This window comes from Oncorhynchus kisutch, unplaced genomic scaffold (assembly GCF_002021735.2).
Source record: "Oncorhynchus kisutch isolate 150728-3 unplaced genomic scaffold, Okis_V2 scaffold2829, whole genome shotgun sequence".
Lineage (NCBI taxonomy): Eukaryota > Metazoa > Chordata > Actinopteri > Salmoniformes > Salmonidae > Oncorhynchus > Oncorhynchus kisutch.
The window spans coordinates 1-23265 of record NW_022264774.1 but is presented as its reverse complement, the minus strand read 5'-3'; the positions used below and the strand labels follow the sequence as shown (position 1 = coordinate 23265).

General features: G+C 39.7%; 13 non-coding genes across 13 annotated transcripts; all 13 read left to right on the top strand.

The window, feature by feature from the left end:
* Nucleotides 1-14676: 14676 nt before the first annotated feature.
* Nucleotides 14677-14759, top strand: trnal-cag (transfer RNA leucine (anticodon CAG)). The gene has a single exon. It is a non-coding gene; the product is annotated as a tRNA-Leu (tRNA).
* A 263-nt stretch (nt 14760-15022) lies between these two features.
* Nucleotides 15023-15104, top strand: trnas-aga (transfer RNA serine (anticodon AGA)). The gene has a single exon. It is a non-coding gene; the product is annotated as a tRNA-Ser (tRNA).
* Nucleotides 15105-15972: 868 nt separating this feature from the next.
* On the top strand, nt 15973-16055 carry trnal-cag (transfer RNA leucine (anticodon CAG)). The gene has a single exon. It is a non-coding gene; the product is annotated as a tRNA-Leu (tRNA).
* A 270-nt stretch (nt 16056-16325) lies between these two features.
* Nucleotides 16326-16407, top strand: trnas-aga (transfer RNA serine (anticodon AGA)). The gene has a single exon. It is a non-coding gene; the product is annotated as a tRNA-Ser (tRNA).
* An 868-nt stretch (nt 16408-17275) lies between these two features.
* On the top strand, nt 17276-17358 carry trnal-cag (transfer RNA leucine (anticodon CAG)). The gene has a single exon. It is a non-coding gene; the product is annotated as a tRNA-Leu (tRNA).
* A 271-nt stretch (nt 17359-17629) lies between these two features.
* On the top strand, nt 17630-17711 carry trnas-aga (transfer RNA serine (anticodon AGA)). Its single transcript has one exon. It is a non-coding gene; the product is annotated as a tRNA-Ser (tRNA).
* Nucleotides 17712-18314: 603 nt separating this feature from the next.
* On the top strand, nt 18315-18397 carry trnal-cag (transfer RNA leucine (anticodon CAG)). The gene has a single exon. It is a non-coding gene; the product is annotated as a tRNA-Leu (tRNA).
* Nucleotides 18398-18663: 266 nt separating this feature from the next.
* On the top strand, nt 18664-18745 carry trnas-aga (transfer RNA serine (anticodon AGA)). The gene has a single exon. It is a non-coding gene; the product is annotated as a tRNA-Ser (tRNA).
* Nucleotides 18746-19618: 873 nt separating this feature from the next.
* On the top strand, nt 19619-19701 carry trnal-cag (transfer RNA leucine (anticodon CAG)). Its single transcript has one exon. It is a non-coding gene; the product is annotated as a tRNA-Leu (tRNA).
* Nucleotides 19702-19972: 271 nt separating this feature from the next.
* On the top strand, nt 19973-20054 carry trnas-aga (transfer RNA serine (anticodon AGA)). The gene has a single exon. It is a non-coding gene; the product is annotated as a tRNA-Ser (tRNA).
* An 866-nt stretch (nt 20055-20920) lies between these two features.
* On the top strand, nt 20921-21003 carry trnal-cag (transfer RNA leucine (anticodon CAG)). The gene has a single exon. It is a non-coding gene; the product is annotated as a tRNA-Leu (tRNA).
* Nucleotides 21004-21274: 271 nt separating this feature from the next.
* Nucleotides 21275-21357, top strand: trnas-aga (transfer RNA serine (anticodon AGA)). Its single transcript has one exon. It is a non-coding gene; the product is annotated as a tRNA-Ser (tRNA).
* A 1241-nt stretch (nt 21358-22598) lies between these two features.
* trnas-aga (transfer RNA serine (anticodon AGA)) lies at nt 22599-22680 on the top strand. The gene has a single exon. It is a non-coding gene; the product is annotated as a tRNA-Ser (tRNA).
* Nucleotides 22681-23265: the final 585 nt, after the last annotated feature.

The following is a 23265-nucleotide window of genomic DNA, read 5'->3' as shown; positions in this document are numbered from 1 at the left end:
CCTTTACTTCCTGCTATAAAAAGAAGAGCACCTAATCTATATTTCAAAATAACTATTTGAAATTAACATAATTGCATTAATTCTTCATGTTGAGTGTTTTTATGATATATATTGGATGATATAAAGGGTAGTAGTAGTAGTAGTAGTAGAAGTTGTATAGTTGACTATATTACTTTTTTTTAAGATACATAAAAAAATAATAAGAATAGTGTGCACTTCTAGGTACAGTTGAAGTCTGATGTTTACATAGACCTTAACCAAATACATTTAAACTCAGTTTTTCACAATTCCTGACATTAATCCTCGTAAAAAAATCCCTGTCTTAGGTCAGTTAGAATCATCACTTTATTTTAAGAATGTGAAATGTCACAATAATAGTAGAGAGAATGATTTATTTCAGCTTTTATTTCTTTCATCACATTCCCAGTGGGTCAGAAGTTTACATCACTAAATAGTATTTGGTAGCATTGCCTTAAATTGTTAACTTGGGTCAAATGTTTCGGGTGGACTTCCACAAGCTTCCACAATGCGTTGACTGAATTTTGGCCCATTCCTCCTGACAGAGCTGATGTAACTGAGTCAGGTTTGTAGGCCTCCTTGCTCGCACACGCCTTTTCAGTTCTGCCCACAAATTTTCTATAGGATTGAGATCAGGGCTTTGTGATGGCCACTCCAATACCTTGACTTTGTTGTCCTTAAGTCATTTTGCCACAACTTTGGAAGTATACTTGGGGTTATTGTCCATTTGGAATACCCACTTGCGACCAAGCCTTAACTTCCTGACTGATGTCTTGAGATGTTGCTTCAATATATCCACATCATTTTTGTGGATATCACATCAAATAAAACTATAAATAATCTTATCTAAGTCCTTTACAATTTTAGGGGGTAAGTCAAGTGATAACGTGACATAAACCGACCTGGATAACCCTTCAGCTTTGGATAATAATACCCGACCGTATAACGAAATATCTCTCATCAACAAGAGGTTCAATTTGTTCTTTGTTTTCTCAATGGAGTTAAAGTTCAATTGTTTTTCATCCTTGCATATAACAATTTCAAGATAAGTAACCTTATCTTTAGATGGGATACCATATACAGTGGGGCAAAAAAGTATTTAGTCAGCCACCAATTGTGCAAGTTCTCCCACTTAAAAAGATGAGAGGCCTGTCAATTTCATCATAGGTACACTTCAACTATGACAGACAAAATGAGAAAAAAATCCAGAAAATCACATTGTAGGATTTTTAATGAATTTATTAGCAAATTATGGTGGAAAATAAGTATTTGGTCACCTACAAACAAGCAAGATTTCTGGCTCTCACAGACCTGTAACTTCTTTAAGAGGCTCCTCTGTCCTCCACTCGTTACCTGTATTAATGGCACCTGTTTGAACTTGTTATCAGTATAAAAGACACCTGTCCACAACCTCAAACAGTCACACTCCAAACTCCACTATGGCCAAGACCAAAGAGCTGTCAAAGGACACCAGAAACAAAATTGTAGACCAAAGTAACAAAGCCTAACATCAGTAACACACTACGCCGCCAGGGACTCAAATCCTGCAGTGCCAGACGTGTCCCCCTGCTTAAGCCAGTACATGTCCAGGCCCATCTGAAGTTTGCTAGAGAGCATTTGGATGATCCAGAAGAAGATTGGGAGAATGGCATATGGTCAGATGAAACCTAAATAGAACTTTTTGGTAAAAACTCAACTCGTCGTGTTTGGAGGACAAAGAATGCTGAGTTGCATCCAAAGAACACCATACCTACTGTGAAGCATGGGGGTGGAAACATCATGCTTTCGGGCTGTTTTTTCTGCAAAGGGACCAGGGCGACTGATCCGTGTAAAGGAAAGAATGAATGGGGCCATGTATCGTGACATTTTGAGTGAAAACCTCCTTCCATCAGAAAGGGCATTGAAGATGAAACGTGGCTGGGTCTTTCAGCATGACAATGATCCCAAACACACCGCCCGGGCAACGAAGGAGTGGCTTCGTAAGAAGCATTTCAAGGTCCTTGAGTGGCCTAGCCAGTCTCCAGATCTCAACCCCATAAAAAATCTTTGGAGGGAGTTGAAAGTCCGTGTTGCCCAGCAACAGCCCCAAAACATCACTGCTCTAGAGGATATCTGCATGGAGGAATGGGCCAAAATACCAGCTACAGTGTGTGCAAACCTTGTGAAGACTTACAGAAAACGTTTGACCTCTGTCATTGCCAACAAAGGGTATACAACAAAGTATTGAGATAAACTTTTGTTATTAACCAATACTTATTTTCCACCATAATTTGCAAATAAATTCATAAAAAATCCTACAATGTGATTTTCTGGATTTTTCCCCCTAATTTTGTCTGTCATAGTTGAAGTGTACCTATGTTGAAAAATACAGGCCTCTCTCATCTTTTTCAGTGGGAGAACTTGCACAATTGGTGGCTGACTAATAACTTTTTTTCCCCACTGTACTTCCTGTAAAACACAATCCTTGAGTGGAAATAGACTGACTTACTGGTATTCATTTTCCAACCCCAAACTAAGGAAAAGTCTTCAATACAGGAAACTGCTTTAGAAACCTCATTCCGGTCTCTTAAAAATATTACGGATTCGCCTAGCATTAATAGAAAAAACAGAAATGGACATTTACTATCACGGTGACTATATGAAGAATATTAAACTTGTATACGTTCACATGAATCAGGGTCTCACAAAAAGAATATTTCGATTTAGAGCAATAAAGAAATTGAATAAATTAACTGATCAAACTAGAAACCTTTCAATATATAAGTTTAAACATTATTTAAAAACATTTTAAATATAGTATATAGAAATGTTGTGGGACTATAGTAGATGAAGAATCAATATTTCTTTAGATTGAGTATTTTTTGGGTCATTATGCTAGTGTATTATGTTTGTAATTATGTAATTATGTTTGTAATAGTGTGTTATATGTGAAAGTGTGTTTGTATTATAAATTGTATTTTAATGTTAAGGACTCTTGGAAGATTAGTTCAAATGGGGACTAAAAGAGATCCTAATAAAATCAATAAAATCAAAAATCTTACTAGTTGCAAATAAAAACAGTCCTTTGCACCACGCAAGTGGTTGACCTAAATTATATATATATTTTTATACAATTTACAAATAACATTGTACCATAAATTGGTAAAAACGAATAGCCATCAAGCTAACATTAAGAGTCATTGCGAATTTCCCTGCCATAAAATAAATATATATATAAAAGAAGTTTGGCTCACACAAACAATGCTCTTTCCTCAAGAAATATAAAGTTTTGATTCAAAAGGTAAAACAGGAAATTGACCAGATTTATAGAGAGGAAGTAGAGAAAAAGCTTAGGTTCCTGAAACAACGATATTATGAAGCAGGCTCAAAGGCAACCAAATTACTAGCATGGAGACTCAGGAAACAACAAGCACAGAATACCATTTTCAAAATAAAAGACCCCAAAACAAAAAGATCACATGCAAATTAGATGAAATACAGAATGCATTTTAATCATATTGCAAAAATCTGTACAAGCAACCAGAGAAGGCAGATGCACAGACAATAGAGCACTTTTTGAACTCACTCGATCTCCCCTAAATTGGGACAGAGCAAAATGATAGACTAACTTCAGAAATATCCACCGAAGAAATTAATAAAGCAATATCTCAGCAAAAAGCCAACAAGTCTCCAGGCACTGATGGCTTCCCTTCAGAATGGTTCAAGATCTTCAGAGAACAATTAGCACCTCTACTTAAGGCCTGTTTTAACTGGACTCTGAGGGAGGGGGGTCTCCCACCGTCATAGAGAGAGGCCATCATATCAGTAATCCCAAAAGAGGGTAAAGATAAGAAAGAATGCAGTTCATATCGACCTATCGCAATTCTTAACACAGATTATAAACTATATGCATCAATAATAGACAAAAGAATGGAGAACATAATCCCTGAATTGATTGACGGAGATCAAACTGGTTTCATACAAAATAGGCAGACACAGGACAATATAAGGAGAACACTACATGTCATGGACCACATTACTCAGAATAAGACAAGTGCAATATTAATCAGCCTAGATACAGAAAAAGCATTTGATTCAGTGGGATGGGATTACCTATTCCACGTTATGAAAAGATTTGGTTTCAACAAAGAAGTGATACAGTGCATCAAAACACTGTATTCATGTCCGACCGCTAGAATAAAGATAAATGGACATTTGACACGAACGATAAAATTAGAGCGAGGGGCAAGACAAGGCTGTAATCTATCACCCACGCTCTTCTCCTTGTACCTAGAACCATTAGCACAGGCAATAAGACAGGACCCAACTTTAGAGGGAATAACAATAAGAGGCAGTGAACATAAGATATGCATGTATGCTGATGACGTTCTGTTATTCCTTAAAGACCCAGGCTCAAGTGTATCTAGATTGATGGATGTTTTACAACATTTGGAACATATTCAGGGTATGTGCTTAACGTACACAAGACCCAAGCCCTAGTATATAATTATACCCCACAGGAAGATCTGAAGAGTAGATATAACTTCACCTGGACCTCTTCATCCATTATATATCTGGGAGTAAATTTACCAAAAGATATACCCAAACTTTATTGTATGAATTACGATCACATTAACAAGAAAATATATGATGACCTAGACAGGTGGAATTCACTTCCCTTAGATCTTAGTAGAATTGAAACAATCAAAATGAACATCCTGCCGAGGTTACTGTATTTGTTCCAATCACTGCCCATAGAAATCCCACCTAAACAGTTTAGGGAATGGGATAAACGGAACAGTAAGAGACCAAGAACTAGATATACAACATTACAGTCACCAAAAAACTGTGGGGGTATGGCCTTACCAAACCTAAAAGATTATTATGTGTCAGCCCAATTGAGACCCCTGGTGTGTTGGTGCAATTCAGAATACGAATCCAAATGGAAAGACATCGAGACTACGCTGACAGAGATACCCATACAGTCAGTACTGGGAAATAAGGAGATGGTAAAAGAAATATACAATAGACAAAATCAGTGGATTAATTTCTCTCTGAAGACATGGTTTAGGGTAGTTAAGCAAAATCATTTAGACAGAGAGATCAAACTGCTGAGTTGGCCCGCATACGACCCCAGCTTCATCCCTGCAACTCAGGACAGCAGGTTTAAACAATGGACGCAGAAAGGCATCATGTCATTCAGTACAATTGTAAGGAATGGGAACCTAGATAACTTCCAGGACCTAAGTAAAAAACATGGCTTGGATAAACAAGATTTTTACAGATACCTACAAGTACGACACTATTTCGTAAGGGAGATAAAAGTGACTGACTGAAAAGCACCTCCAAAATTAATCCAAGTATTCACTAACGCATACAACTTGGGGAGTAACGAAAAAACTATTTCAAATCTCTACTTGGGTATTCAATCCTCAAAGAAACATTCTACAAACTATTTTAAAAAGAAATGGGAGGAGGAACTTAACATTGAAATAACTGATGAAACATGGTTGAATATATTAGAGACTCAACAAAGCTCCACCAACTCAAGGTCATGGAGAGAATTCTGTTGGAAGAATGTTATACGTTTCTTCATAACACCTAAACTGAAATCAAAACAGACTGGCTCACAACACCCTTGTTGGAGAGAATGCGGTCTATTGAGGGCGGACCACTCTCATATCTTTTGGACTTGCCCCGCAATCGAAACTTACTGGGGAGAAATAAGATCTAACATTGGAAAAATAATGGAATTTGACATAGAACAAACATTGATTTCTTTGTACATGGGTGAAATACCTGATAACTTACACAATAGAGAAAAGTACCTCTTGAAGGTCCAACTGGCAGCCAGTAAAAAATCACTAGGAAATGGCTACAAAAAGACCCTCCCACAGTGACACAATGGATAGACATTGTAGAAGATATACACCGTATGACCTTTGCCTTAAGAACTCAACAGGAGACAGGTCAAGAATACTGGGAAAAATGGGTTTCGTACTTGGAAAAGGACATTCAAAGATGTCAATGTAACTAATATGATGGTATGATGATGAAGGTATGAAGTGCACTGTAACTGACAGATCTTTTCTTGTTGTTGTTCTTTTATTTGGCTTTATTTGTACATTCTTTGTGTTCCTACAATAAAAACTAAGTATAACAAAAAAAGAATACAAAAATAAAAGAAATCCAGGTATTTCCAAAGGGTTCACTTACTATTTCTTCCCACTGTATACTGCATCTTACCCCAGCTGTAGGTCCATTGTGTGTGTCATCGTTTTAAGTCTCAACATCAACCAGCTCTGGTGGCATTGGGGACTTGGGATGCTTGCTCTCAAAGTGCTGTTTGAATGTCTTCAGGTCAGGCATCTGCATCTGTAAGGGTCAGGTAAGGAATTGAGGATATTAACAATCATTGGCTGAGACTGAATTTTCTGGTGACAAACAAACAAAGTAATAAGATGCATCAAACTACTACACATCACACAGGCCAGTACAATGGACTGTACTGAGAGAAACCTAAAGGTAGGCACGTGAAATGTTCAGGTTGCTGCATAGACTATGGAGGCTCTAGTCTAGAGTGCCAGGGATTTGTTCAACTCTCTAAATGGTTAAATGACTCTGACGTTCAGGGGTGGTTGGAGAGACTGCTGGTGCTGGTGAGCTTCTGCCCCTATTTTAGGCCGTCACACAAATATTCCCCCACCCATGTCCAGGGGTCTCAGTGTTATGTCCCTTTAAATATATGTACTTTTGGTAATACTTTGAGTAGGCAAAGAATACAATATTCTTAAATTGACAATTGACGTGCAAATGTCCCTAATGCGGACAGTTTGTGTTACTACCTTACACAAGCTTGCATTTTCACCCTATAAAACTTAGTGGAATTACACAAAATGTTAACCTCAGATCACGATGACAAGATTGATTGTTTTAAACAGATCTGTCACGACTTCCACCGAAGTCTGTTCCTCTCCTTGTTCGGGCTGCGTTTGGCGGTCGACGTCCCGGTCTTCTAGCCATTGACGATCCACCTTTCATTTTCCATGTGTTTTGTCTTGTTTTCCCACACACCTGGTTTACATTCCCTCATTACTTGACGTGTATATAACCCTCTGTTCCCCCCATGTCTGTGTGTGGAATTGTTTGTTGTAAAGTGTATGTGCACTTCAGACTGGTTTGCGACGGGTTATTTCAACCCATATTCTGTTGTTCTGGGTGCCTTTGGTTTTTTCCTCATTAAACTGCTCCGGTTAATACCCAGTTCTGCTATCCTGCGCCTGACCTCCCTGCAGCCCGTTACGCAACTCTTTCAAGATCAATATATTGTGTTTTGTACCATTGATTTTTCCAAGCGCTGGGATGCGCAGAACTTAGAACGGAGTTAATGAAATGCCCAGGAAATGGCACAGAAAATTTGGGGCGGTGTCTCCATAAAAGTCAATGGCCACACACCAATACATGGATTTGACAGTCAAATCACTACTTAAATAGCAGTCAACTGTTGTTCTTCTGTCGAGGGTGGTGATTCGTTTAGGTTAACTAACAAAAAAAGTGGTCTGGTCCCTTTTCCATGATGGAAGCCTCCCGAAATCAACATCCAACATTCCAAAATATAGATATAAGCCTTCAAGTACTCATCTAACCAACTTCTTCAGGGCCAACCAGTCCCCCTGTCGCCCCCCACGCGCCCTGAAACCCAACCCCCAATAAGAAGAAGCCCAAATACGACCTGCCCTTGCCCAGTATACATACAAGGTCAGGGGACAACACTGGTTTTTCGTCTTGTAGTTAAACTTGTTTTATACAGTTTAAAGGGATAGTTCATCCCAATTACAAAATTGCTTAAGTTGCATTTACATTTAATTTCAAATCCAATGCATCCAAAGTGTACATTAGTCTTTCCTGGTTCATAACATATTTTTTGGTCCCTTTCAGATCACAGCCATGTCAACAGTGGGCGTCAGGCTTGTAAGAGACATGTGAGATATCTGTGAGATTCAGTGAACAAGGCTGGAAGGTGAGATTCTATCTCTCTTAACTACTCATTGTCCTGAATAGATAATCATGAGCTAACATTGTACTACGTTATCTGCTGTAACACACAGTATTTTTAGGGAAGCAAGGCATTTGTGTAGAATGTGCATTGTAGAGTATGTTCTTTGCATTCTTTATCATGTATTTCTCATTGAAAGAGTCTATTCTAGTCATTCATCTTGTCTTTTGATTTCTATGGTATTTCTCTCCATTATGACTGGGTATTGGCTCCTACGGGTTACTCTGCCTTCTACTGTGATGGAGAATGCCTCTACCCTCTGTGTTCCTGCATAAACTCCACCACCCACACTATGATCCAACTAATGGTCAGTATGCACTACTACACCCTCTCACATGAACACTAACAAATCAAATCAAATGTATTTGTCACATACACATGGTTAGCAGATGTTAATGCGTGTGTAGCGAAATGCTTGTGCTTCTAGTTCCGACAATGCAGTAATAACCAACGAGTAATCTAACCTAACAATTCCAAAACTACTACCTTATACACACAAGTGTAAAGGGATAAGAATGTGTACATAAAGATATATGAATGAGTGATGGTACAGAACGGCATAGGCAAGATGCAGTAGATGGTATCGAGTACAGTATATATATATATATATGAGATGAGTAATGTAGGGTATGTAAACAAAGTGGCATAGTTTAAAGTGGCTAGTGATACATGTATTACATAAAGATGCAGTAGATGATATAGAGTACAGTATATACATATACATATGAGATGAATAATGTAGGGTATGTAAACATTATATTAAGTAGCATTGTTTAAAGTGGCTAGTGATATATTTTCCATCAATTCCCATTATTAAAGTGGCTGGAGTTGAGTCAGTGTGTTGGCAGCAGCCAATCAATGTTAGTGGTGGCTGTTTAACAGTCTGATTTACTGGTTTCAGTGGGAAAGATGGTAAATGGTTCAGACATTAATGGCAAATATAAAAAAACGAAGATACCCAAGTTACCGGAGTCTACAATGGCAGACTGTTAATGTAGGGATAGTGAGAAGTAACATTCAAGACTGAAGCAATTATCCCCTCTAGTGGTATACTTCATACTGTACCAGGTTACTACACACACTGATAATACAAAACATTGAGGACACCTGCTCTTTCCATGACATAGACTGACCAAGTGAAAGCTATGACCCCTTATTGATGTCACTTGTTGAATCCACTTCAGCGGATGAAGGGGAGTTAAAGAAATATTTTAAAACCTTGAGAGAATTGAGACACGGATTGTGTGTGTCATTCAGAGGGTGATTTGGCAAGAGAAAAGATTTAACTGCCTTTGAACGGGGTATGTTAGTAGGTGCCAGGCGCACCGGGTTAAGTGTGTCAAGCACTGCAACACTGCTGTTTTTTTCATGATCAACAGTTTCCCATGTGTATCAAGAATGGTCCACCACCCAAAGGACGTCCAGCCAACTTGACACAACATGGGCAGCACCCTTGTGGAACACTTAGGGCAGCTTGTAGAGTCCATGCCCAGAGGAAATTAGGCTGTTCTGAGGGAAAAAGGTTGTGCAACTCAATATTAAGAAGATGTTCCTAATGTTTTGTGCACTCAGTGTATGTCATCCTACATGTTTTTAAATAGTACATTATCACATATCACAGTACAAAACCATATAAGTGAGGGCCTGTAGTATCTGTAAATCAACTAAACATTGTTTTTTATTTCCATATGCAGATAATAAAGCATCATTGTTCATGTAATATTCTAATATTAGGAAGAGGAAATGTTTTTGAACTACAACTTATTTTATTTTAAAAATGTCAAATTCAGTGCAAAGTAATGTAGTGCATTGGTGTCTAGAGCCCTGTTGGGTGGCAAAGTGTCACAAGAATCCTGTGGGGAGAGAAAACAAGAGAATACATTAAATTAATGGGTGTTAACTAATCAGGGTTCAACAAAGCACTTCAAGTCCTCAATTCCTTCAAAAGAGAGAGAGAAGGAGAAAGGAGTATGGTCCCTGCAGTAGGACTACATGCTGGCCATGAGGTTCTCCAAGTGGTACTCCAGGAGGCTGGAGAGCTCAGTGACCAGAGACTCTGGGTTAAAGTACCAGGCCAGCTGCTGGCCAAACATGTCATCTAGCAGAGCCATCAGCCCGCCCTGTAGAGAACACCACACAACACATAGAAAATGGCTCTGAGGTACTAGCTTATCAAGAGGAGAGAGACAATTAGAAATACTCCCCCTAAAATGGCATTGGGACCTGGTTAACCATGGATAAGGAAGTAAACAGGAAGTAACCTCTTGACTCTTACATTGAGCAGCAGCAGGTATCTGTCAGCCTCTGGCTCCATGTTGGCAGCAGTGGGCAGGAAGGAGTACAGGAGAGCGTACAGACGCTCCACGAACCCACCAGGGTGCTAAAGGAAACAAAGGAGGAGAAAAGAGGAGAGAAGAGAAGAGGAATTTAAGTGAAACTGCTAATAGAGAGAGATCAAAACATGCACCAGTGAGATGCTACTTACCACCATCAGGGACTTCTGAGCTGTCATCAACCCAAACAGCACCAGCTCAAAGAGGACATCTATCATGTTCACATGATGGATCTAGGACAAGAAAACACGTTTGGAGAAAATAGGAATGATTTCATAAATATCAGCTACTGTGATGTATAAAAGACATGCATGTGGAAGAACTCAGTGAGACTTGAAAGAGTTAATGAACTCACCTTTGCCTCAGCCAGCTCCCTCTCAATGTCATTCCGCTTGGAGGGGTCACTCAGGTAGTCCACAAAGTCGTTATAGGTACGAATGAATTTGGCCTCGTCCTATGACAATGAAAATAGCATCTTAGTGAACAGAACACATTTCCCCTTAGGGATGCTCTAATTCCCTTGAAAGAGAATGAGTTAGTGAGTTACCATGTGGTTGGCCTGAACCAAAGCGCCCAGGAGGACCTTTCCCGCCACAAACAGATGGTTCCTGCTCAGGGTGGAACCAAGCAGGGTCTAGGAAAGAGGGAAGAGTTAGGGTGATACATCTTCCTCAAGGAGAACAAGAAGTCACAGAGAGAAAAAGAAAAGTGGGTCCACTCACAGTGAAGGCCTGGCGCTGGGAGACGAGCCTCAGGGCGATGTCCTCCACTCTCTTGTTGGTAAGGTAGAGGCTGTGAAAGGGAGGGAATGGAGCATGTCAACCATTAGAGTCAATGGGGGATAACACGATTATGACCACTATCCTTCCGCATCTGACAAGCCCAGACTACACAGACATTTAGAGGAACTCACTTTAGCAGAGGAACCTCCCTCTCCTCAGGCAGCAGGTCCTCCTCCCAGCCCTACGACAACAAAACAAGCATTCAAAATCAGTGACCAGTGCAATGACATAACAAACAATCGGTCAATGGAAGGATCTTAATGCTCCTAGTCAATAGTATGTGTGTGTAACGTCTGACCTCATACCAGTTGTGACCCTCAGGCTCTGAGAACAACACATTAAGAACACCTTCCTATTGAGTTCCCCCCCCCCTTGGTGGTGGACCATTGTTGATACTCAGGGAAAAGTGTTGAGTGTGAAAAACCCAACAGCATGGCAGTTCTTGACACAAAATTCTACCATACTCTGTTCAAAAGGACTTCAATATTTGGTCTAGCCCATTCACCCTCTGAATGACACACATACACAATCCATGTCTCAATTGTCTCAAGCCTTACAATATTTTTTTAACCTGTCTCCTCCTCTTTATCTATACTAATTTAAGTGGATTTAACTAGTGACATCCATAAGGGATTATAGCGTTAACCTGGATTCACCTACTCATTTAAGGGTTTTTCTTTATTTTTACAATTGTTTACATTTTAGAATAATAGTGAAGACATCAAAACTATGAAATAGCACAATTGGAATCACGTAGTAAGAAAAAAGTGTTAAACAAATCAAAATATATTTTATATTTGAGAATCTTTGAAGTAGCCATCCTTTTCCTTGACCACTTTGCACACTCTTGGCATTCTCTCCAACCTTTTCATGAGGTAGTCACCTGGAATGTTTTTCAATTAACAGGTGTACCTTCTTAAAAGTTAATTTGTGGAATTTCTTTCCTTCTTAGAGCGTTTGAACCAACAGGTTGTGTTGTGACAAGGTAGGGATGGTTTTCAGAAGATATCCCTATTTGGTAAAAGACCAAGTCCATATTATGCCAAGAACCGCTCAAATAAGCAAAGAGAAACAACATTGTTACTTAAGTCATGAAGGTGAGTCAATACGGAATATTTCAAGAACTTTGAAAGATTCTTCTAGTGCAGTCGCAAAAACCATGAACCGCTATGATGAAACTGGCTCTCATGAGGAAGACCCAGAGTTACCTTTGCTGCAGAGGATAAGTTCAGTAGAGTGAACTGCACCTCAGATTGGAGCCCAAATACATTCTTCACAGAGTTCAAGAAACACACACATCTCAACATGCACTGTTCAGAGGAGACTGCATGAATCAGGACTTCATGGTCGAATTGCTCCATTGAAACCGCTACTAAAGGACGGACTCCAATAATAAGAAGAGACTTGCTTGGACCAAGAAACACGAGCAATGGACCTTAGACTGGTGGAAATCTGTCCTTTGGTCTGATGAGTCCAAATTGGAGATATTTGCCTTTCAATGTGTGTGTAAAGACTCCAGGGTGTTTACTTGGGTCTACTCTTCATTATAAAACTATTTGTTGAATGGTTTAATATCCTTCAGAAGCTGAATAAGTCTTGATGGGGACAGAGCTTGTTTTGACAAGGAAAGTGAAAAGGACTGAGGGAAAGTAAAATGGAAAATACATGGAAGAACCTCAAAGAACATTACATTTTCAAGATCGTGTAACATCAAACATAACATCAAAATGCATCTTATATTCCTGCCCTTACAGAAAAACCACATGATTTCAACTGACATTTTATGTGAAATCATGTGAAAACATGTTTTGGAACACAACGTGATCACATTTTCACATGTGTCGTTTAATGTAATCACATGTTGCTTTACATGTTATCACATTATCTTCACATAAGATTACATTAAAACATGTTTTTGGAACACTTCCCGTGTTCACATGTGAAATTCATGTGTTTTTTGCGTAAACGCCCTGCAGTTCCACACTCAAGGATCTTAATAATGCTTTAAATGCACATGTATGATTGTGCATGTGTAATGGGTTGAAAACAAAGTCACTAAAAACAGACACCCATTTATTATTTATCCCCCCCATTTGTTTATGTATTTGTCTTAATGAATCTTGAATGGGATTTTCTACATACTTTATCGTCAGCAGTCCATCAGGCCAATAGATGGCACTGTTGCACTGTTGTAGCAGGAGAAACAGCAAGTTCTGGTCAAGCGCTCACCATCTGCAGAATAAGGACCAGAACTTTACAGAGGTAAACTGTGTCAGTTCTTTTACTATTACAGGTATGTAACAGCACTTCAAACGTTCAAATATATACACAATATGTAATAACATGCTATTTAACAACTTTGTCAAGATATTATCACGTTAGGAAAGGTTTTGTTTTGGCTTTGTGTCGAACTGAGTGAGAGAAGAACGTGATTTACATTGAGTGGGAGTATATGTTAGCTTGATGCTAGCTGAGGTAAAAAAACAAACATTTACGAGTCACATAGACTATGTTTACTGAGTAGCTGACTTGTACTGGATATAGTTTAGGATATTTTTTTATCAAGAATCCATTTGTTAGGGATTTCTGAGTTGGTTTTACATGTCATTAGTTGTTTTGGGTAAAAGGTGGAAGTTTAGTCGTGTTTCTTATACCAATCACATCCTCTCAGATCTCCACAAGTACATAGGGATTAGTTGTCCATTTGGGATAGGACTGCAGGCCATCTATCCCACCTCACACCTTTACACACCTGGTTATCCATCCTTCTAGCTCTATAGGCCACAGTAGCATAGGTTACAGGTTTGTAGTCAAGCCACAGATTTCAGGTGAGATCCCATGATACACTCAACAATACAACAACACGATTCTCATGAATAACCATTAAGCCATTTTCTAAGATTTCCCCCATTTTGACATGTGGAAACCTGTTGTCACTCTTACCCTGACGGATAGCTCCAGACACTTTTTTGGTCCTATCTGAGGCATTTTTTAATTCATGTCAAAATGGCCATATTCTGAAGACACTCTTAAAGTCTGCAGGGTAATCGAACTGGCCACATCTAAAGTCAAGCCACAGGTCACAGGTGAGCTGCCTTGTTAAACCCTAAAAATAAATAATAACACGATTGCGTTGAAAATACCCATTAAGCCATTTGTTTTTGATTTCCCCCATGTGGACCTGTTGTCACTCTTACCCTGATGATTGCTGATATTTACAGACACTTTTTCGGTCCTATCTGAGGCATTTTATCATTTATATCAGAATGGCCATATTCTGAGGCCAGTTTAGCGTTCATTCAATGACGATTTACTACTCTTTTCCATTGAAGGCCATATTGAGGTTAAATCAATGACTGGAGTTTTTCATTGATAAAAACAAATGACAATTGAAAGTGCAAGTCGGTATCGTGCATAAATTTACTGGTCTCTGTGGTGATTGCGTTGCTGTGCCTATTTCTACTTTTACCCCATACTCTTTAACCCGATACCCAGGTACTGTGCTGTAGTCAGGATGGCCGAGCGGTCTAAGGCGCTGCGTTCAGGTCGCAGGCTCCCATGGAGGCGTGGGTTCAAATCCCACTTCTGACAGTTGTTTAGTGCCTCTCAGGAGTCATGCTGCTTAGCAGTAATAATAAGATGATGAAATAACAATTTATAATAAACACTCTCCAATGAAAACCTTCTGGAGCTGACCAAAGATCAAGGAAATTAGAAAACATCTGTACTTAATAATGAATGAGGGGAACAATTCATTTTATTGCATTATAATGAGTTACTGCATTGTCTTTCAGTTGTAAAATTATCACTTTCTGTAGGCTATGCCTGGTGGCCCATTCACTGCTGACAAGACTGTTGTCGTGGCCGAGTGGTTAAGGCGATGGACTAGAAATCCATTAGGATCTTCCTGCGCATGTTCGAATCCTGCCGACAACGAAATTGAATTTTCTTGACCCCTCCGGAGGTTGAAGTTTAGTCGTGTTTCTTATACCAATCATATCCTCTCAGATCTCCACAAGTACATAGGGATTAGTTGTCCATTTTGGATAGGATCCCACCTCACACCTTTACACACCTGGTTATCCATCCTTCTAGCTCTATAGGCCACAGTAGCATAGGTTACAGGTTTGTAGTCAAGCCACAGATTTCAGGTGAGATCCCATGATACACTCACGATTCTCACGATTCTCATGAATAACCATTAAGCCATTTTCTAAGATTTCCCCCATTTTGACATGTGGAAACCTGTTGTCACTCTTACCCTGAGGGATAGCTCCAGACACTTTTTTGGTCCTATCTGAGGCATTTTTAAATTCATGTCAAAATGGCCATATTCTGAAGACACTCTTAAAGTCTGCAGGGTAATTGAACTGGCCACATCTAAAGTCAAGCCACAGGTCACAGGTGAGCTGCCTTGTTAAACCCTAAAAATAAATAATAACACGATTGCGTTGAAAATACCCATTAAGCCATTTGTTAAGATTTCCCCCATGTGGACCTGTTGTCACTCTTACCCTGATGATTGCTGATATTTACAGACACTTTTTCGGTCTTATCTAAGGAATTTTATCATTTATATCAGAATGGCCATATTCTGAGGCCAGTTTAGCGTTCATTCAATGACGATTTACTACTCTTTTCCATTGAAGGCCATATTGAGGTTAAATCAATGACTGGAGTTTTTCATTGATAAAAACAAATGACTATTGAAAGTGCAAGTCGGTCTCTGTGGTGATTGCGTTGCTGTGCCTATTTCTATTTTTACCCCATACTCTTTAACCCGATACCCAGGTACTGTGCTGTAGTCAGGATGGCCGAGTGGTCTAAGGCGCTGCGTTCAGGTCGCAGTCTCCCATGGAGGCGTGTGTTCAAATCCCACTTCTGACAGTTGTTTAGTGCCTCTCAGGAGTCATGCTGCTTAGCAGTAATAATAAGATGATGAAATAACAATTTATAATAAACACTCTCAAATGAAAACCTTCTGGAGCTGACCAAAGATTAAGGAAATTAGAAAACATTTGACTTAATAATGAATGAGGGGAACAATTCATTTTATTGCATTATAATGAGTTAATGAGTTACTGCATTGTCTTTCAGTTGTAAAATTATCACTTTCTGTAGGCTATGCCTGGTGGCCCATTCACTGCTGACAAGACTGTTGTCGTGGCCGAGTGGTTAAGGCGATGGACTAGAAATCCATTAGGATCTTCCTGCGCAGGTTCGAATCCTGCCGACAACGAAATTGAATTTTCTTGACCCCTCCGGAGGTTGAAGTTTAGTCGTGTTTCTTATACCAATCATATCCTCTCAGATCTCCACAAGTACATAGGGATTAGTTGTCCATTTTGGATAGGATCCCACCTCACACCTTTACACACCTGGTTATCCATCCTTCTAGCTCTATAGGCCACAGTAGCATAGGTTACAGGTTTGTAGTCAAGCCACAGATTTCAGGTGAGATCCCATGATACACTCACGATTCTCACGATTCTCATGAATAACCATTAAGCCATTTTCTAAGATTTCCCCCATTTTGACATGTGGAAACCTGTTGTCACTCTTACCCTGACGGATAGCTCCAGACACTTTTTTGGTCCTATCTGAGGCATTTTTAAATTCATGTCAAAATGGCCATATTCTGAAGACACTCTTAAAGTCTGCAGGTTAATTGAACTGGCCACCTCTAAAGTCAAGCCACAGGTCACAGGTGAGCTGCCTTGTTAAACCCTAAAAATAAATAATAACACGATTGCGTTGAAAATACCCATTAAGCCATTTGTTAAGATTTCCCCCATGTGGACCTGTTGTCACTCTTACCCTGATGATTGCTGATATTTACAGACACTTTTTCGGTCTTATCTAAGGAATTTTATCATTTATATCAGAATGGCCATATTCTGAGGCCAGTTTAGCGTTCATTCAATGACGATTTACTACTCTTTTCCATTGAAGGCCATATTGAGGTTAAATCAATGACTGGAGTTTTTCATTGATAAAAACAAATGACTATTGAAAGTGCAAGTCGGTCTCTGTGGTGATTGCGTTGCTGTGCCTATTTCTATTTTTACCCCATACTCTTTAACCCGATACCCAGGTACTGTGCTGTAGTCAGGATGGCCGAGCGGTCTAAGGCGCTGCGTTCAGGTCGCAGTCTCCCATGGAGGCGTGGGTTCAAATCCCACTTCTGACAGTTGTTTAGTGCATCTCAGGAGTAATGCTGCTTAGCAATAATAATAAGATGATGAAATAACAATTTATAATAAACACTCTCAAATGAAAACCTTCTGGAGCTGACCAAAGATCAAGGAAATTAGAAAACATCTGTACTTAATAATGAATGACGGGAACAATTCATTTTATTGCATTATAATGAGTTAATGAGTTACTGCATTGTCTTTCAGTTGTAAAATTATCACTTTCTGTAGGCTATGCCTGGTGGCCCATTCACTGCTGACAAGAATGTTGTCGTGGCCGAGTGGTTAAGGCGATGGACTAGAAATCCATTAGGATCTTCCTGCGCAGGTTCGAATCCTGCCGACAACGAAGTTGAATTTTCTTGACCCCTCCAGGTTGAAGTTTAGTCGTGTTTCTTATACCAATCATATCCTCTCAGATCTCCACAAGTACATAGGGATTAGTTGTCCATTTGGGATAGGATCTCACCTCACACCTTTACACACCTGGTTATCCATCCTTCTAGCTCTATAGGCCACAGTAGCATAGGTTACAGGTTTGTAGTCAAGCCACAGATTTCAGGTGAGATCCCATGATACACTCACGATTCTCACGATTCTCATGAATAACCATTAAGCCATTTTCTAAGATATCCCCCATGTGGACCTGTTGTCACTCTTACCCTGATGATTGCTGATATTTACAGACACTTTTTCGGTCTTATCTGAGGAATTTTATCATTTATATCAGAATGGCCATATTCTAAGGCCAGTTTAGCGTTCATTCAATGACGATTTACTACTCTTTTCCATTGAAGGCCATATTGAGGTTAAATCAATGACTGGAGTTTTTCATTGATAAAAACAAATGACTATTGAAAGTGCAAGTCGGTCTCTGTGGTGATTGCGTTGCTGTGCCTATTTCTATTTTTACCCCATACTCTTTAACCCGATACCCAGGTACTGTGCTGTAGTCAGGATGGCCGAGCGGTCTAAGGCGCTGCGTTCAGGTCGCAGTCTCCCATGGAGGCGTGGGTTCAAATCCCACTTCTGACAGTTGTTTAGTGCATCTCAGGAGTCATGCTGCTTAGCAGTAATAATAAGATGATGAAATAACAATTTATAATAAACACTCTCAAATGAAAACCTTCTGGAGCTGACCAAAGATCAAGGAAATTAGAAAACATCTGTACTTAATAATGAATGAGGGGAACAATTCATTTTATTATAATGAGTTAATGAGTTACTGCATTGTCTTTCAGTTGTAAAATTATCACTTTCTGTAGGCTATGCCTGGTGGCCCATTCACTGCTGACAAGACTGTTGTCGTGGCCGAGTGGTTAAGGCGATGGACTAGAAATCCATTAGGATCTTCCTGCGCAGGTTCGAATCCTGCCGACAACGAAATTGAATTTTCTTGACCCCTCCGGAGGTTGAAGTTTAGTCGTGTTTCTTATACCAATCATATCCTCTCAGATCTCCACAAGTACATAGGGATTAGTTGTCCATTTGGGATAGGATCCCACATCACACCTTTACACACCTGGTTATCCATCCTTCTAGCTCTATAGGCCACAGTAGCATAGGTTACAGGTTTGTAGTCAAGCCACAGATTTCAGGTGAGATCCCATGATACACTCTACAAAAAAACAACACGATTCTCATGAATAACCATTAAGCCATTTTCTAAGATTTCCCCCATTTTGACATGTGGAAACCTGTTGTCACTCTTACCCTGAGGGATAGCTCCAGACACTTTTTTGGTCCTATCTGAGGCATTTTTAAATTCATGTCAAAATGGCCATATTCTGAAGACACTCTTAAAGTCTGCAGGGTAATCGAACTGGCCACATCTAAAGTCAAGCCACAGGTCACAGGTGAGCTGCCTTGTTAAACCCTAAAAATAAATAATAACACGATTGCGTTGAAAATACCCATTAAGCCATTTGTTAAGATTTCCCCCATGTGGACCTGTTGTCACTCTTACCCTGATGATTGCTGATATTTACAGACACTTTTTCGGTCTTATCTAAGGAATTTTATCATTTATATCAGAATGGCCATATTCTAAGGCCAGTTTAGCGTTCATTCAATGACGATTTACTACTCTTTTCCATTGAAGGCCATATTGAGGTTAAATCAATGACTGGAGTTTTTCATTGATAAAAACAAATGACTATTGAAAGTGCAAGTCGGTCTCTGTGGTGATTGCGTTGCTGTGCCTATTTCTATTTTTACCCCATACTCTTTAACCCGATACCCAGGTACTGTGCTGTAGTCAGGATGGCCGAGCGGTCTAAGGCGCTGCGTTCAGGTCGCAGTCTCCCATGGAGGCGTGGGTTCAAATCCCACTTCTGACAGTTGTTTAGTGCATCTCAGGAGTCATGCTGCTTAGCAATAATAATAAGATGATGAAATAACAATTTATAATAAACACTCTCAAATGAAAACCTTCTGGAGCTGACCAAAGATCAAGGAAATTAGAAAACATCTGTACTTAATAATGAATGAAGGGAACAATTAATTTTATTGCATTATAATGAGTTAATGAGTTACTGCATTGTCTTTCAGTTGTAAAATTATCACTTTCTGTAGGCTATGCCTGGTGGCCCATTCACTGCTGACAAGAATGTTGTCGTGGCCGAGTGGTTAAGGCGATGGACTAGAAATCCATTAGGATCTTTCTGCGCAGGTTCGAATCCTGCCGACAACGAAGTTGAATTTTCTTGACCCCTCCAGGTTGAAGTTTAGTTGTGTTTCTTATACCAATCATATCCTCTCAGATCTCCACAAGTACATAGGGATTAGTTGTCCATTTGGGATAGGATCTCACCTCACACCTTTACACACCTGGTTATCCATCCTTCTAGCTCTATAGGCCACAGTAGCATAGGTTACAGGTTTGTAGTCAAGCCACAGATTTCAGGTGAGATCCCATGATACACTCACGATTCTCACGATTCTCATGAATAACCATTAAGCCATTTTCTAAGATTTCCCCCATTTTGACATGTGGAAACCTGTTGTCACTCTTACCCTGACGGATAGCTCCAGACACTTTTTGGTCCTATCTGAGGCATTTTTAAATTCATGTCAAAATGGCCATATTCTGAAGACACTCTTAAAGTCTGCAGGGTAATTGAACTGGCCACATCTAAAGTCAAGCCACAGGTCACAGGTGAGCTGCCTTGTTAAACCCTAAAAATAAATAATAACACGATTGCGTTGAAAATACCCATTAAGCCATTTGTTAAGATTTCCCCCATGTGGACCTGTTGTCACTCTTACCCTGATGATTGCTGATATTTACAGACACTTTTTTCGGTCTTATCTGAGGAATTTTATCATTTATATCAGAATGGCCATATTCTAAGGCCAGTTTAGCGTTCATTCAATGACGATTTACTACTCTTTTCCATTGAAGGCCATATTGAGGTTAAATCAATGACTGGAGTTTTTCATTGATAAAAACAAATGACTATTGAAAGTGCAAGTCAGTCTCTGTGGTGATTGCGTTGCTGTGCCTATTTCTATTTTTACCCCATACTCTTTAACCCGATACCCAGATACTGTGCTGTAGTCAGGATGGCTGAGTGGTCTAAGGCGCTGCGTTCAGGTCGCAGTCTCCCATGGAGGCGTGGGTTCAAATCCCACTTCTGACAGTTGTTTAGTGCATCTCAGGAGTCATGCTGCTTAGCAGTAATAATAAGATGATGAAATAACAATTTATAATAAACACTCTCAAATGAAAACCTTCTGGAGCTGACCAAAGATCAAGGAAATTAGAAAACATCTTTACTTAATAATGAATGAGGGGAACAATTCATTTTATTGCATTATAATGAGTTAATGAGTTACTGCATTGTCTTTCAGTTGTAAAATTATCACTTTCTGTAGGCTATGCCTGGTGGCCCATTCACTGCTGACAAGAATGTTGTCGTGGCCGAGTGGTTAAGGCGATGGACTAGAAATCCATTAGGATTCTTCCTGCGCAGGTTCGAATCCTGCCGACAACGAAATTGCATTTTCTTGACCCCTCCGGAGGTTGAAGTTTAGTCGTGTTTCTTATACCAATCATATCTTCTCAGATCTCCACAAGTACATAGGATTAGTTGTCCATTTTGGATAGGATCCCACCTCACACCTTTACACACCTGGTTATCCATCCTTCTAGCTCTATAGGCCACAGTAGCATAGGTTACAGGTTTGTAGTCAAGCCACAGATTTCAGGTGAGATCCCATGATACACTCACGATTCTCACGATTCTCATGAATAACCATTAAGCCATTTTCTAAGATTTCCCCCATTTGACATGTGGAAACCTGTTGTCACTTCTTACCCTGACGGATAGCTCCAGACACTTTTTTGGTCCTATCTGAGGCAATTTTTAAAATTCATGTCAAAATGGCCATATTCTGAAGACACTCTTAAAGTCTGCAGGGTAATCGAACTGGCCACATCTAAAGTCAAGCCACAGTCACAGGTGAGCTGCCTTGTTAAACCCTAAAAAATAAATAATAACACGATTGCGTTGAAAATACCCATTAAGCCATTTGTTAAGATTTCCCCCATGTGGACCTGTTGTCACTCATGTACCCTGATGATTGCTGATATTTACAGACACTTTTCAGTCTTATCTGAGGAATCTTATCATTTATATCAGAATGGCCATATTCTGAGGCCAGTTTAGCGTTCATTCAATGAAGATTTACTACTCTTTTCCATTGAAGGCCATATTGAGGTTAAATCAAGTGACTGGAGTTTTCATTGATAAAACAAATGACTATTGAAAGTGCAAGTCGGTAATCGTGCATAAATTAATGGTCTCTGTGGTGATTGCGTTGCGTGCCTATTTCTACTTTTACCCCATACTCTTAACCCGATACCCAGGGAATGTGCTGTAGTCAGGATGGCCGAGCGGTCTGAGGCGCTGCGTTCAGGTCGCAGTCTCCCATGGAGGCGTGGGTTCAATCCCACTTCTGACAGTTGTTTAGCGCCTCTCAGGAGGTCATGCTGCTTAGCATAATAATAACATGATGAAATAACAATTTATAATAAACACTCTCAAATGAAAACCTTCTGGAGCTGACCAAAGATCAAGGAAATTAGAAAACAGTTGTACTTAATAATGAATGAGGGGAACAATTCATTATATTGCATTATAATGAGTTAATGAGTTAGTGCATTGTCTTTCAGTTGTAAAATTATCACTTTCTGTAGGCTATGCCTGGTGGCCCATTCACTGCTGACAAGACTGTTGTCGTGGCCGAGTGGTTAAGGCGATGGACTAGAAATCCATTAGGATCTTCCTGCGCAGGTTCGAATCCTGCCGACAACGAAATTGAATTTTCTTGACCCCTCCGGAGGTTGAAGTTTAGTCGTGTTCTTATACCATCATATCCTCTCAGATCTCCACAAGTACATAGGGATTAGTTGTCCATTTGGGATAGGATCCCACATCACACCTTACACAACCTGGTTATCATCCTTCTAGCTCTATAGGGCCACAGTAGCATAGTTACAGGTTTGTAGTCACCACGATTTCAGGTGAGAGTCCATGATCACTCACGATTCACCTCACGATTCTCATGAATAACCATTAAGCCATTTCTAAGATTTCCCCCCATTTTGACATGTGGAAACTTTGTCACTCTTACCCCTGACGGATAGCTCCAGACACTTTTTGGTCCTATCTGAGGCATTTTTAAATTCATCAAAATGGCCATATTCTGAACACTCTTAAAGTCTGCAGGTAATTGAACTGGCCACATCTAAAGTCAAGCCACAGCACAGGTGAGTTGCCTGTTAAACCTAAAAATAAATAATACACGATTGCGTTGAAAATACCCATAAGCCATTTTGTTATGATTTCCCCCCATGTTGATACCTGTTTGTCACTCTTACCTGATGATTGCTGATATTT